The following is a 14392-nucleotide window of genomic DNA, read 5'->3' as shown; positions in this document are numbered from 1 at the left end:
AGACGGATATTTAGTAGTCTTAGAATGCATACGTTAAGATCTTGAAGTTATATGAATTGATGAAATAAGGATTGATAAGGACAAGTGGAGTATACGTGGGGTTTAGGAAAGGTTTCGTAAATTATTGCATTAAGGATTGTTTGGTAAGGCCTTGAGGACGAGTTATAGGGATGTTTAGATTATTAATGAAGTAGTAAACAAGTGTTAAGAAGGTTGTGTAAGGATTGGAGATCAAACGAAACGACGAGGACAACTTCGGAAATCTGTGAGTTACACGACCACCTTATACGGACCGTGGAACTTTATACGAACCGTATAAGGGTCCGTATAACCCAACTGCAACAATGTTTTCCATGGTGGTGAATAGGGCTATTTGGTTAAAACCAAAACCAAACCGAATAAAAAAACCGACATTTGGTTTGGTTTGGTTTGGTTTTGAATTTTAAAAACCGATAATATTTGGTTTGGTTATGGTTCTATTAAAAAATAACCGAATAAATAACTGAACCAAACCGATAAATTATATACATAAATTTTATAATTATTTATATGTATAATATTAGTTTTTCATAAATAATTATAAATATTTTATACCTTTTAATCATTAATTTGATTTTTGGTCTACTTATTTCACATGATTGTTTAAGGCCCATGTTTTTACGAATATGTCCAAGCCCATGTCTTTAAGTCTTTTAACTCTTTTAAGTGTTAAGTGTAAACCTACTAACAGAAGCTCACGTTAGAATCTAATGTCTTTAAATTAAATTTTTAGCCTTTCTTTGTCAGCCATTTGATTTTAGGTTGTTTCTTCTTCTTCTTCTTCTTTTTTTTCGAATTTATACCTTTCTTTTTTCTTGCCTGAATGGGTCCTAAACTTCTAATATTTTTCATATGAAAATGACAGAGGTTGTAGATTTGGAGGTTCCTATAGAAGATACTTGAGTAACATCAGCATTTGCTGCAACTCAAGCACATTGTAATGCCCTAATACTTCTTCCATGGGTAATCCTCCTAAAAAGCAGAAAAGAACAACTCTTTGTAGTCGAGACTCTAGCCTTAGGAATAATGATAGAAAAACATCTGAAGTTTGGGATCATTACACAAAGTTTTTTTAATAAAATGGGAGAATTGAGGGCAAAATGCAAGTACTTCCCCAAAGTTTGGGATCATTAAACAGTTTTTTTATTTCATATATTTTAATTTTAATTTTAATTTTAGGTAGTCTTTATGTTTAATTAATATGTATGTTTGTAACAACAACTAAAAGCTCCTATGCTTTACTTTATTTCCAGGTATGTGTATTAAGATGACAAAAATGGTGCAGCTACTACTAAGTTAGTTTTTAGCACTATATGCAATAGTTTAGCAACTTTGGGTAACTCGAGTACTACACTATCACTAATAGTGAAAATGTTTCTATGATGTATATTCCACCTTAAACTATAAATAAAAGTTATCGTTTGAACAAAAAAAAAGACATGTCTTTTTCAATTTTTTAATGTTTTACTGATAAGTCTCATGACTGCTAGTCATAAATCGAAAAATCAAACCAAATCGACAATAACCAAACCGGTGGTTATTATTTTATTTGGTTTGGTTATAGTTTTAGACATTTAAAAACCGACTAAATTGGTTTGGTTATGGTTTTAATCAATAACCAACCCAAACCGAACCATGAACACTCCTAGTGGTGAACCACGGACACTTATACGGACCGTATAAGTCCCGACGGGCTGAGTATTTCCAAGTATTAAATGTGTTCCCACCTCATTATATTCATTCTCCTCACTTCTTCACTTCTCTCCAAGCTTTTAGAATATTCCATACAATTCATTTTCATGAATACAAGGGGAAATCAAAGGTTCAAATCATAAATTCAAGTGAATAGAGTGCAAGGAGGCTCTTTAGGGTTGCTAGAGTCAAGAAATCCCTTGGAAGTTGAAGCTAGGGTTTTCTTCAAGTGAAGTATTGCCAACAAAAACCCGTTCCTACACATTCAAAGGTGAGTTTTATGATTATTCCATGTTGTTTAAGGTATTGAAAAGTTGAAACACTTGGATTATGGAAGAAGATGGAAAAAGGGGTTACAAAATATGGAATTTGTGGTAATTGTGAATAGTAGATTGATATGAATCATGAATATTGATATGAGTGTGATTGTAATTACGTTATGAATGATGTTAAGAGTATGAGAGAAACATTAGGTGAGAATGAATGTAATGTTGTATTATGATCATAATTATGGATGACCTTGAGAGGAAATTGTGGGGATTGGATAATGATGAATTTGACTAAAGTCATTGATGATGATAATATGAATGTTATTATTGGCGTTTGGGAATTGATATATGATATGGAGAAAGTAGTAGAAACAAAGGAGATGCTGCTCAATTTTCTATAGCTTTAGTTCAAACACGCTTATGTTATCGATTATCTAATATGAGTATAAACTCTCTTGAAGGTAGAAACGTGAATATTGGAGAGGAACGTTCAAGCGATAGAGTAGCTAAACGAAAAGGTATGTAAGGCTAGTCCCTTTTTTCTATGGCATGACTCCTGTGGCATAAATCTTCCTATCTTTCAATGATCTTTCTAAATAACGGAAATTATGAGTCCATGACTATAAAGAGCTACATACGCATATGATGAAGAAAGGAGATATGACGACGAGCAAGATAAAGATGATGATGAGTTTAAGTATAAAGAATCCTAGAGTAAAATAAGATGTCCATGAAGCTAACGATTCTAAGTATGACTCCATTGATGCTTTTTCTTGTGTACACTCACCTTAAAATGTTAGTCCCTTCAAGGTGAGATATGATGATGATGATTACTCCATAATATAATCGGGGGTTCACGACCTTATGTCACCCCGACATAACCATATTTGCCTTCAAGTTGTAATGTATGTTTTGATGATAAATGTATAATGATGGTAAGACTATGATATGCCTACGAGATGTGTAATAATGATGCGTTTATGTTGATTATATGACGATACGATTCCACCGTGCCTAAATGGCCGGACATGTCACCGCTAAGGCGGGCTGCTTATGATTCCACCGTGCCTAAATGACCGGACATGTCACCGCTAAGGCGGGCTGCTTATGATTCCACCGCGCCTAGAAGGCCGGACATGATCACCACTAGTGGGCGGCATATGATAGTTACCCGGACGCGGGTTAACGATGATGATTTATATGACACGACGATGTATGCGCTATGATGATACATGTACTATGATGATATATATATACATATATATATATATATATATATATATATATATATATATATATATATATATATATATATATATATATATATATATGAAATGTATCCACCCTTAAAAGTTACGTAGGTTGTATTTTCACCTTATGATTTCTCTATCATGTTCATTTCATTCATGCCTTACATACTCAGTACAATATTCGTACTGACATTCGTTTTCTTTGGACGCTGTGTTCATGCCCACAGGTAGACAGGGAGGTGATCCAGACTCGTAGAAGTTACCAGTAGATTTACAGGAGCACTCCATTATTCCGGAGGTGCTATTTGGTTTAATCTTTTGTGTGTGTGTGTGTGTGTATATATATATATATATATATATATGTATGTATGTATGTATTTTGGGCACGACGGGGTCCTGTCCCGTCCACATGTCTAGTACTCTAGTAGAGGCTCGTAGATACGTGTGTGGGTACTATGGTCTCACGATGTTACTATTGTATTTATATTATTATTTTGATAGTTGAAGGGCTTATGTCTATAAAAGTAATTATGTTTCCAAATGAAATTATTTTCCTATGATCGAGTATAAGTTAATGAGTATGATGAGTAATAGAATGAGTGGTGCTCGGTAGTTAGCCCCGGGTACCCGTCATGGCCCCTAGTCGGGTCGTGACACATACCAGTTCTATCCTCCTCCCTCATACCCCCAAAATATACTTGACTCTTGTGTATATTGGCTTTCAAACCTAGTGTCTGCTGGTAGGAATTCCTCAGGGCGTATTACGGTTTTTCACAGAGGGGGTGGATCGAAGCGATTGCAGCGAAGAATTGATCTGAAACGAAGCACTTCGTCTATAGGCATTGTAGAAAGGATAGAATATGCGCCTAATCGTTCTTCTCGAATCTCTCCAGTACGATGGATCGGGGGGGGGGGGTCCGCCAGAGAAAATGCAACACGATAGAAGAGTTCGCTCCGCCGCGTAAGATCCTCGAATCAACCACGACTACCATCTGCGGTCCATTTTCGTTCTCTTCCCTGCTCGGGAAGGGGGATCAAAGAAAGGTAGCTTGCTTCTCTCCTGGATATCCCTTAACAATCTTACTGAAGTTAAATCACCCCTAGTAAACATGAGTAAGTCATCTGCAAAGCATAGATGAGCTATACCCAACTTTTGGCATTTTGGGTGATAGTTGAAATTAGGTTGATCCTTCAATGTAGCTAAGCATCTATTTAGGTATTCCATGACCATAACAAAGACATAAGGTGAAATTTAATACACCTTGTCTAAGTCCTCTTTTAGCTTTCATAGTATCAGACAGTTCCCCATTAATCATGAAGGTATATCTGACAGTAGTTATACATGTCATGATCCACCCTATCATCTTCTGTGGAAATTCCAACTCCTTGAGAACCTGCTCTATAAAGAACCACTCTACAAAGTCATATGCCTTCTGAATATCCGCCTTGATCATACATCTTGGTGAAATGTACTTCCTCTGGTAACCTTTTACCAATTCATGATTTAACAAAATATTATCTGCTATTAGTCTACCGGAAATGAAGGCTAACTAGCTTTTCCTAATGATATCATTCAATTCTCCCCTAATTCTGTTGGAAAAAATCTTAGATATAACTTTATAGACTGTTGTATAACAAGCAATAGGCTTATAATCCCTCATTGTTTCAGGTTGACCAGTTTTAGGAATGAGAGCAATTACTGTATTATTTGCAGCCCTGAGCATTCTGTTAGCTTGGAAGAATTCTTGGTCAGTTGATTACCCGCCAAGCTTTCTTGAAAAAAGCAGAATTAAACCCATCAATACTAGGTGACTTGTTCTCATCTATGTCAAATAGAGCTTTCTTGATTTCCCCCATTGTCACAGGTTCACACATCCTCCTTTGTTGACAAATCGAAATGCTTGGACCTTGTCTCATAACTGTAAGATCAATTGCAGGTAACCCATTAGTATTGGATCCTAGCAGTCTTTTGTAGAAACTCAATATTTCCCCTGCTACATCTTGGGGTGAGTGAAACATCCTTTCATCAGCACTTTTCAGTACTGAAATAGTATTCATTCCAGCCCTTGTCTTCATATAATTGAAAAAGTAACTGTCATTATCGTCTCCAGAGATAATCCAATGAGCTTTAGCTTTCTGTTTATATATCCTCTCCTGAATTCCCATCCGCTTAGACAATTCTTGTTGTAACCTTTTCTCCTCTTCTACTAGCCCAGGGTTTATTGCACCAGTGATTTGAACATGCACTTGTTGAAGTTGATATGTAGTTTCCTTAAGCCTTCTATCCACACTACCTACTATATTCATCCTCATAGTTTTGGGTGGGTTTTTACATAGTAGTAATTTCTGCCAGAAACTATACATTGCAGTACCTTGTATTTCTTGGTTCCATGTTGTCTCTACCACATGAACAAAGTCTTCTTATTTAGATAACGCATTCAAAAATCTAAATGGTTTCCTCTTATATTTAATACTGTTAGAGCAACCCAAATATATGGGAGAATGATCTGAAAAGTAATTTTCCTTAATTTAGGTTGTGAAGTTTCCATATAGCATTAACCATTTATCATTGCATAGTACTCTATCAATCTTGATCCACACGCGCCTATTAGTCCATGTGTAACATCTTCCTGTAGACTTCATCAGTTAAGTTCAATAAGTCACAAACCTGTCTAAGCTCCCTAACCTCTGCCATAGTAATGGTTTAACCATCCTTTCTATCTTCATAGTTCAAAGGGGAATTAAAATCACCACAAACACACCATGGATCAGCCATAGACCTGCCTATATGTGCTAATCCCTCCCATAACAGTTGTCTTTCCTCACTACTATTGCTCCCATATACCACTGTCAGGTAACATTTGAAGGACGTCCTTCCATATATCACCTCACAATGGATAAATTGAGCATGAGTGGTGATAACTTTGATAGTTGCTACATTTGCCTTCCACAGTAACCACACTCGGCTATTAGGAGCATGTGTATAGTTATGTGCTGTACTCCAATTTCTGTCAATTCTAGCAGAAAAATTTGCCTTAATCACTTTTGTTTCCAAAATTCCAGCTATACTAATGTTATTCTATCTAAGATACTTTCCTAACTCCCTTTGTTTGGGGGGCCTATTCATGCCCCTCACATTCCAAGAAAGATAGTTCGTTGTGATACCTGACTAGTCCTCTCATCAGGAGGTCTTCCAGACACCGACACAGCCAAGGATTCTATTGTCAAAGGAGAGAAAGAATTTTGGGTTGCTGTTGAAGTATTAGCTACCCTGCCCTGCTGAACAAGAGCAACATAAGATAGACTTCCCGCTCTCTTTACTGTACCTACTTGAGTAAATGGATCTTTATCCTCAGCTTGAGGTGTAACATTGACATATACATTTTGCTCTTTAACCGTTGTCTGCTTCAAACCTGTAATCTCACCTCTTGCATTTAGTATTGTAACGACTCGTTTAGTTATTATAATGTCTTACCCTATTTAACCTTGTTGACTCTTCCCCAAGTCCCGTTAGTATGATCTATGACTTAATGAAGTCATTAGGTTGGTTTCCGCAAGGTTCGAGTGTAAATTGAGTCATTGATGGAGAAACTAGTTAAGTTAGCGAGTTAGAGTTGGCCACGGTCAACGTCGGGTTAGGACGATCCCGTGTCTTAGTCGGCCTATGATGCTTACCGATACATAGTGTTTGTACTGATACTACCTTGCTGCACCCTTTTTTAGTGCAGATTGTGTTCCAGAGATTTCATCCAGATTACATCTCTAGCTTAAAGCTAGTTTGCTCGATCAGATCCGAGAGTGAGCTTCTATCCATGCCATGCCACCTGAAGATCTCTCTTCCATATGTCTACTTTCATTTCAGACATTATTTGTTATATTTGAGATATACTCCATTCTTTAGACATTGTTGGTTAGAGTCCTTGTACGATGACTTTCAGATTTTAGGGTGTAATAGTTAGACTTCCGCACTGATGTGATCTATTAACTATGACTTGTTTTATTTATTTATTTATTCACATTGACTGTTAATAAATGATAAAAGAAGTTGAAATTGACTAATGACTAATGGGTTAACGGGTAAGGGTTCGCCTACTAGTGATAATAAGGTAGGTGCCCGCACGATCAGTAATTAGGGTCGTGACAGTTGGTATCGGAGCTAGGGTTCATGAATCTCGTTGTACAAGGACGTGTCTAGTAGAGTTTTGTGGATCGGTACGAAGAGCTTCGTACCTATCTGCGATAGGCTATGGGACATTTAGGAAACTTTCACTTCTTTCATTCTTTCATGCTACTTCATTCAAATTGGTATCTAGACGATTCCAATTGGTATCTGCACTTCCTTGTCCTATTCTTCCGCAAATGGTCAAAACCCCTCCCCTAAACTCTTATGCGAGCGGTTTATGGCATGGCCTAGTATGGTACTAAATGCGTCTCCCTGATTCGGACGCATGATCCAAGTTCAGTTTCCAGTTGTGACTTGAAGTTTGGTTGTATTGAGTCCATTTGGAGGGTGACGTAGGAAATTAGACCTCCGTCTGGGATTTCGAGGCCACGGGTGAGTCCGTATGGTGTTTTTACATTAATATGCATGTTTTGTTTGTGTGTGTGAGGCCTCGAATGAAGTGTTGGGTGGTAGAGTGAAAAACTATGAAAAATTGCGAGCTACTGCCTTAGTAGTACAGCTGTGGTGGAGGGTGTACCGCTGCGGCGGGACCGCTATAGCGGTCCTTCGCCGACAGCGGTCGTTCATTATTCGGGTGTCCGCTGTGGCGGGAAATGTACCGTTGTGGCGATGTCGCTATAGCGGAACATGGCCCGCCATGGCGGTGGTCAGTTTCTTTGTGGTCCGCTATAGCAGGCAGTTGACCGCTATAGCGAGACCGCCGCATCAGCGTAACGATCGCTGTAGCGGTCAACGGAAAACGATAGTCGTGTTTTAAAACACTTAGTCTGAATTCTTTATTCGTAAAACTCCAACACAGTTTCCAAGAAACACTTAGGGTAACTTGAAGAGTTCTTGAACTTGTTTCTTCTGGGGGTGAGTTCCCTTGCCTCATCTTATGATTATCTATCATCTTTGGCTTGAATTAATGGTGCAAATGTATGGGGACTAGTTGGAGAAGATGAGTTTCTATCTTAGCATTGAGAATTGAATAATAGGCTTTAAATATTAGTTTAATTAATGAGTCTTGCCAATAGTAAGATGGGATTTCATGAAGTAGTAAATCGCTTGAATCTTTAATCTAGACTAAGATTGATTAAGGATAAAAAAAAAAGGATCGTTTGAAACAAGCGCTCATGATTTGAGAGTTATGTTGAGGTTGTACAATGTGAAGTCGACTCAAGGGTTATGTATGAATTGGTATGTTCTAGTATGTCATAGGCTATAGGGGACATTGGTTGGATAACAGAAACGAAGACTCTAGTGGTTATTGTGTTACTTATGGCTGGTGAGATGATATTATTAATATATATTTTCATATTTACCTATGTGGTTATTGAGCGTATATATATGTTTGTTGGTTGGTGTTCCCGAGTTGTGCGACATCTTGCTAAGGTAAGGCTTATTTCCGAGATCTCTGAGTTAAGTTCCGTCGTATTAAGTAATGGTGATCTTAGTTAAATTAGTTTTCTAAGTCAGAAAAGGGTTAAGTATGAACTTTGTGAAGCAGGTGTCTGAGTCCCGGTTTATTGAGACAGATATGAGGAATAATTAATAAATTGATGGTAGTTTAGATTTGTCTAAGAGTTGATATATTGTTGTGACTTCTTGATAAATAGTAAATTTGTCATAATGTGAGAAATATAGGGATGTTAAATAGTTTTTATAGGACAAGATGTTGTGAAGAGTGTCCTAATGAATTAGTCTCGAGGAAAAAGAGTAAATGAGTTGGTGGAATAGATAAGGCTGTTGGGTTTCACGTAGTCCTTTTGTAGTATTAAGTAAGTGATAGAAACAGAAAGGTTCGGGTGAGTCCGTGATAAGTTGTTACTTGGCTTGAATGGTTGATAGGTAAAAGGTTGACATAGTAGTATTAAACAAAGCGTGTCGAGATATGAAATCTTAGTTTACTGATCTAAGAAAGAGTTTTGGGTTGATAAGATAAACGGACAGTAGTTAGGGCGCACTTGGTGTCGTGGAGTCTTCCGTGTGGTTATAATGCATATCCTTGGGTTTTCATCAACCTTCGTACGCCCCTTCTTCGTTCGAGGACGAACGATGGGTAAATTAGTATATGATGTAACGACTTGTTTAGTTATTATAATGTTTTGCCCCATTTAACCTTGTTGACCCTTCCCCAAGTCCCGTTAGTATGATCTATGACTTACTGAAGTCATTGGGTTGGTTTTCGCAAGGTTCGAGTGTAAATTGAGTCATTGATGGAGAAGCCAGTTAAGTTAGCGAGTTAGAGTTGACCACAGTCAACGTCGGGTTAGGATGACCCCGTGTCAATATTTTGGTTCTAACATGTTAATATGATGATTTTGAACTTTTCCACAAGTTTTGGTGAGGTACCAACGAGTTCCAAATGGGTTTGGGTTTTGTAGCGCTCGTATTCGATATTTTCGCCGTAGGTCTGTGGATAGAAGCGGTACCAGATTGATCAAACGACCTTTGTTTTGAGTGAGGTTTGAACCATTATATTCGTATCGAAATTACGAAGCCATAACAAAAAGAATCGTCGCGTTTGGCCTCCGTATGAGGGAGTTATGCCCGTTTTCGTTCGGGCTGTTCCAGCAGGTCCGCTAGCAGCGACCAAAGGGCCGCCATAGCGGGACCGCTGCAGTGACCAACTGGTCGCTACAGCAGCAGACGGGGGGAGGGGGGGGGGGGGGAGAATGCCCTATTTTAATACCCCAACTCCTACCCATTACCCCCAAGACCCCAAAGTCAGTTTTCAAGAGAGAAAGCGGCAAACTTCATTCCATTCATTGGTGAAAGCACCTTGGAGGGTAAGTCCCCACCTTTATTTGTTCCATTTCCTTTCTTCTTCAAGTTCCATGATTACTTTAAGGTCTATCAATGGTGCGTGAAAGTCCTAGAACCCTAGAATTAGTAAACCCTTGAATAATTGATGGGTTGTTGATTTTGTTGTTGATTAATCACCTAGGAGTATAGATTATCACTTTCTAGGAAAGGAATTTGATTTCAGATGGTTGGAATTGCATGTTAAGACTAAGGGTTCTAATAAAAATGGAAGCTTTGTTCTAAAATCTATTTGAAGGGGTAAAATTGATTAGAAACCCATGAATTGAAGGTTAATGATTGTAGAGATAGAAGTTATGATAAATTCACCATTAAAGGATGGTTTCATCCATTGAAAAGGGTAGAAGTAAGTGGGTCTTTTTCGCCAAATTGTTGTTCTTTTTTAAAAACATGGTTTGTTGCTCACTTAGCATCATATTGCTAAACTTTGACCGATACGAGGCACTTCGGAAATAGAAGACTCGTGTGGAGTAGTTCGTGGCTCCTGTTCTGCATTCGAGGTAGGTTACGGCTTACTTTAGTTAGACTTCGATTAGTAAAACGTATGTATTGTGTAGAATTGACGGGAGAAAGCATGATTAGGTCTTCAGACATGGTGTTTTGGTTGGATATTAGCTAGGTTGGTATGACTTCCGATTTTGTGGGCTCGTTGCCATTACTTTATGTACTGAAATATGAGGTGTAGTTGTATTCATACTGTGGCGATTCGAGATGGATTTCTATTAGGCTGATTGTTATTGATGGTGGCTCGTTGCCCTGTTATTGTGATTAGACTTATTATCTAAATTGTCGTGGTGTACTCAATTCTCTCTTATTGTGACATATATCATCGGCGAAAGGAAGGATACTAAGTTTAGGCTTGAATTGTGATATAAACTTATGACAGTACGTAGATAAAAACTTGATGTATGATTTACTGTTGGTGATAATATATAGAAAAGTAGAGCTTCTTGGTGATACAAGACTTAGTTGTGAGGCGTACTTGCTACATGTGGAAGTAAAGAGGGACATAGACTATTATGTTGGTTGAGACGGTTTGTATGATTCATTTCATGGATGAGTTGATCCAAGTCTTGCTATGACTTGTGGCTTTGTGACTTGTACCTTCACTGTTGCTTTATTGGTTTGCATTGATTTACCACGTTTACACTCATTTGCGCATTCATACACTCATACATGGTGAAAATGGTTCGGAAACGATTCATGAAAGACTTGTGGCATGATGCCTTGTGTTTGACGTTGATATTACTAATTGTTCATAGTCCATACATACTAATGAATTGGAATACGTTGAGACATACAATGTGATGTGGAATTAGTGAAGAAGTTAATATAATCTTCTTGTTGAACTTGTGATACTATTTGATACATGGTACTTGATGAATTGATCATTGAGAGTGATGTGACAACATTACTATACATATATAAAGGCACATTTGACAGAGGGTGAGGATGTGGCCTAGTTGTGACCTCGTGGTCCGAGGTTCGTTCCGAAAACGAGAGGTACATTGATATGGCCCATGTCCGAGGTTCGTTCCAGAGCGAAGGTTTATACTCAGGTCCGAGGAGTGAATCCGGAACGAGTGGTACATGAACACCATGGGTCCCCTGTAGGTCATGACTACTGAGCAATGACATCAGTTAGCATGTGTGTACAGTTCGAGTGATTGACCAGTGCATGTTGCATTACACATCATCATATTTTGCATTGCACATCATTACATTTTATTCTGCATTATTATATGCTCGTTTGTTTCTTATTTTGGTATGGATGTTGAATGCCTATTGTTATATAAATATGACCATTCACTGAGTTAAATTATGGATTAGTGACTCTACCTAGGGAAGAAACTTGGACTTGTGATTATCGGGTGACATTATTGAAACTTGACAGACTTGTGGTTTAGAAGCTTCATCTTAGGCTGTGACTCCGTTATGGGATATTCTATGACTTGGATTTGAGTGTTAAGTGCCTATTTATTTATTCACATTGACTGTTAATAAACGATAAAAAAAAGTTGAAATTGGCTAATGATTACTGGGTTAAAGGGTAAGGGTTTGCCTACTAATGATAATAAGGTAGGTGCCCGCACGATGAGTAATTAGGGTCGTGACAAGCATCTCCACAGCCTCTCTATCCCCACGAGCAACCTAGGCTGAGGTTTCCACTGCTGAATACGTTGCTTGGAGCTTGTGGCTTACCCCTATTCCTTTGTCCTTGACCATAAACTTGATTCTGTTTCTGTTGTTGTCTCTTTGGCAACTGGCCTTCCTCCTTACTGCAAACATGCCAACTTTCAAGCACGTTTGGCAAAATAAAGGTTTCCAGTCATATTCTATGACTTGCTTAAACACCTTTACTGTAGAGTCAACAATATCCACTTCGTCTGGCATACCTTGTGAAATATTAACTTCTACCTGCGGCTTCGCAAAAGATACCCTTGTTTTCCTCTTAGTAAATTCATCAACAAAAATTGGCTGACCCGGTCGACTAGCTATTTTGCTCAATATAGTTGCACTTCAGCAATTCAACGAGAGGTTTGGGAGTTTTATCCACAAAGGCATAGTCCTGTTGAAAATCAAAACTAGGTGTCCATTCCTTCAATATCATTGGCTTACTGTTCAGCGTATATGGACCCCCATATAGGACCTCATTCCTATCATTCTTACTATGAAAATTTACTATATACCAACCCTCATCGTGGAGGTAAAGGGTAGGGGTTGCAACATTATTCCAAGTTCGGGCAATATAGTTACTCATGTACGTGAAAATAGGATTTTCTCCGATGACATAAATCACAAGAGCATTTTCCCATTCTTTAGTCTGATGGAGCACTTCCCCTTTTTCAATTTTGATGACTTGTTTGCCATCAGTAACCACAAGCCCATTCCACTCCTGCAAATCTTCAGTATCTGTTACCTTCTCCTTCCCTAGGTCTAATCACCGTTTCGCACCTTCAATTTGTTCCTCAATCACCTGAGTTGGAGTCTCCTTTGTTGTCGGAGCCTCCATCGTCTTCGATTTATCTATCCCCGATCCCGATGGTTCAGTTCACTTCTCAGGTAATTCCACCGTTTCCAAATTAGGGGTTTTGCTAGCGCTGCCCATAGATAGACCAATTCTTTCCAGTATTGTATTTACAAGTGCTTCATCCTTCCTCGGCCTACTGCGGCCTCGTTTCGACATTGAAATGGGGTCTTACTTCCTTTAAAAGATCATTATTTTCTTCACTTTCTATCTTAATGTCTTCTTCCTCCATAATGCAAGTACTAGTAAAACATGAATTATCAATACAATCATATAATGTAGATATTATTTCTTGTTGAATATTTAGTTTGATATATTGTACATAAGAATATGCAATGCATTTTTTTTTTAGTTTTTACCAAAATAAATTTTTGCTATGAGGGTTACAATTTTTTGCGCGGTTTGCTCTTCATATGGAATGGTCTTTAATTTTTGGCCCTCAAATCGCTAGTCTTTAATTTTTGCCTCTGCTTTTCAATTAATGAAAAATTGTGGGCCAAAGTGTCCTTATTCGCTGGTCTACGAAACCAGAGACTCTGGGTTCGATTCCCAGCAGAGTAAAAAAAAATAAATCGTAAGACAAGGTTTCATAGAAACTATGCCTATTCGGGCAAAGTTACATAGAAACTATGCCTTAAAGGGCAGCCCGGTGCACTAAGCTCCCGCTATGCGCAGGGTCCGGGGAAGGGCCGGACCACAAGGGTCTATTGTACGTAGCCTTACCTTGCATTTCTGCAAGAGGCTGTTTCCACGGCTCAAACCCGTGACCTCCTGGTCACATGGCAGCAACTTTACCAGCTACGCCAAGGCTCCCCTTCTTAGAAACTATGCCTTGTTCGGCATAATTCTGTGGAATTTAAGTTATTCGGCATAAGTTGTGTAGTAACTAATTCGTTCGGCATAAGTTTATAGAAACTTTGCTCGAAACTATGCCTTGTCCAGCATAAGTTCCGTAGAAATGACGTTATGCCGGATAACTTAATTTCTAGAGAGTCGGACAAGACATATTTTCTATGTAACTTTGCCCTAATAGACATAGTTTCTATGAAACATTGCCTTGCGAAATTAGGTCATAGATCCGATTTTTTTCCGATGTCAAGATATTTTCGGCCACTTTTTTGTTACT

This window comes from Lycium barbarum, chromosome 6 (assembly GCF_019175385.1).
Source record: "Lycium barbarum isolate Lr01 chromosome 6, ASM1917538v2, whole genome shotgun sequence".
In the NCBI taxonomy this organism is placed as follows: Eukaryota; Viridiplantae; Streptophyta; class Magnoliopsida; order Solanales; family Solanaceae; genus Lycium; species Lycium barbarum.
The sequence above is the reverse complement of the archived record's forward strand: the minus strand, read 5'-3'. Positions refer to the sequence as shown.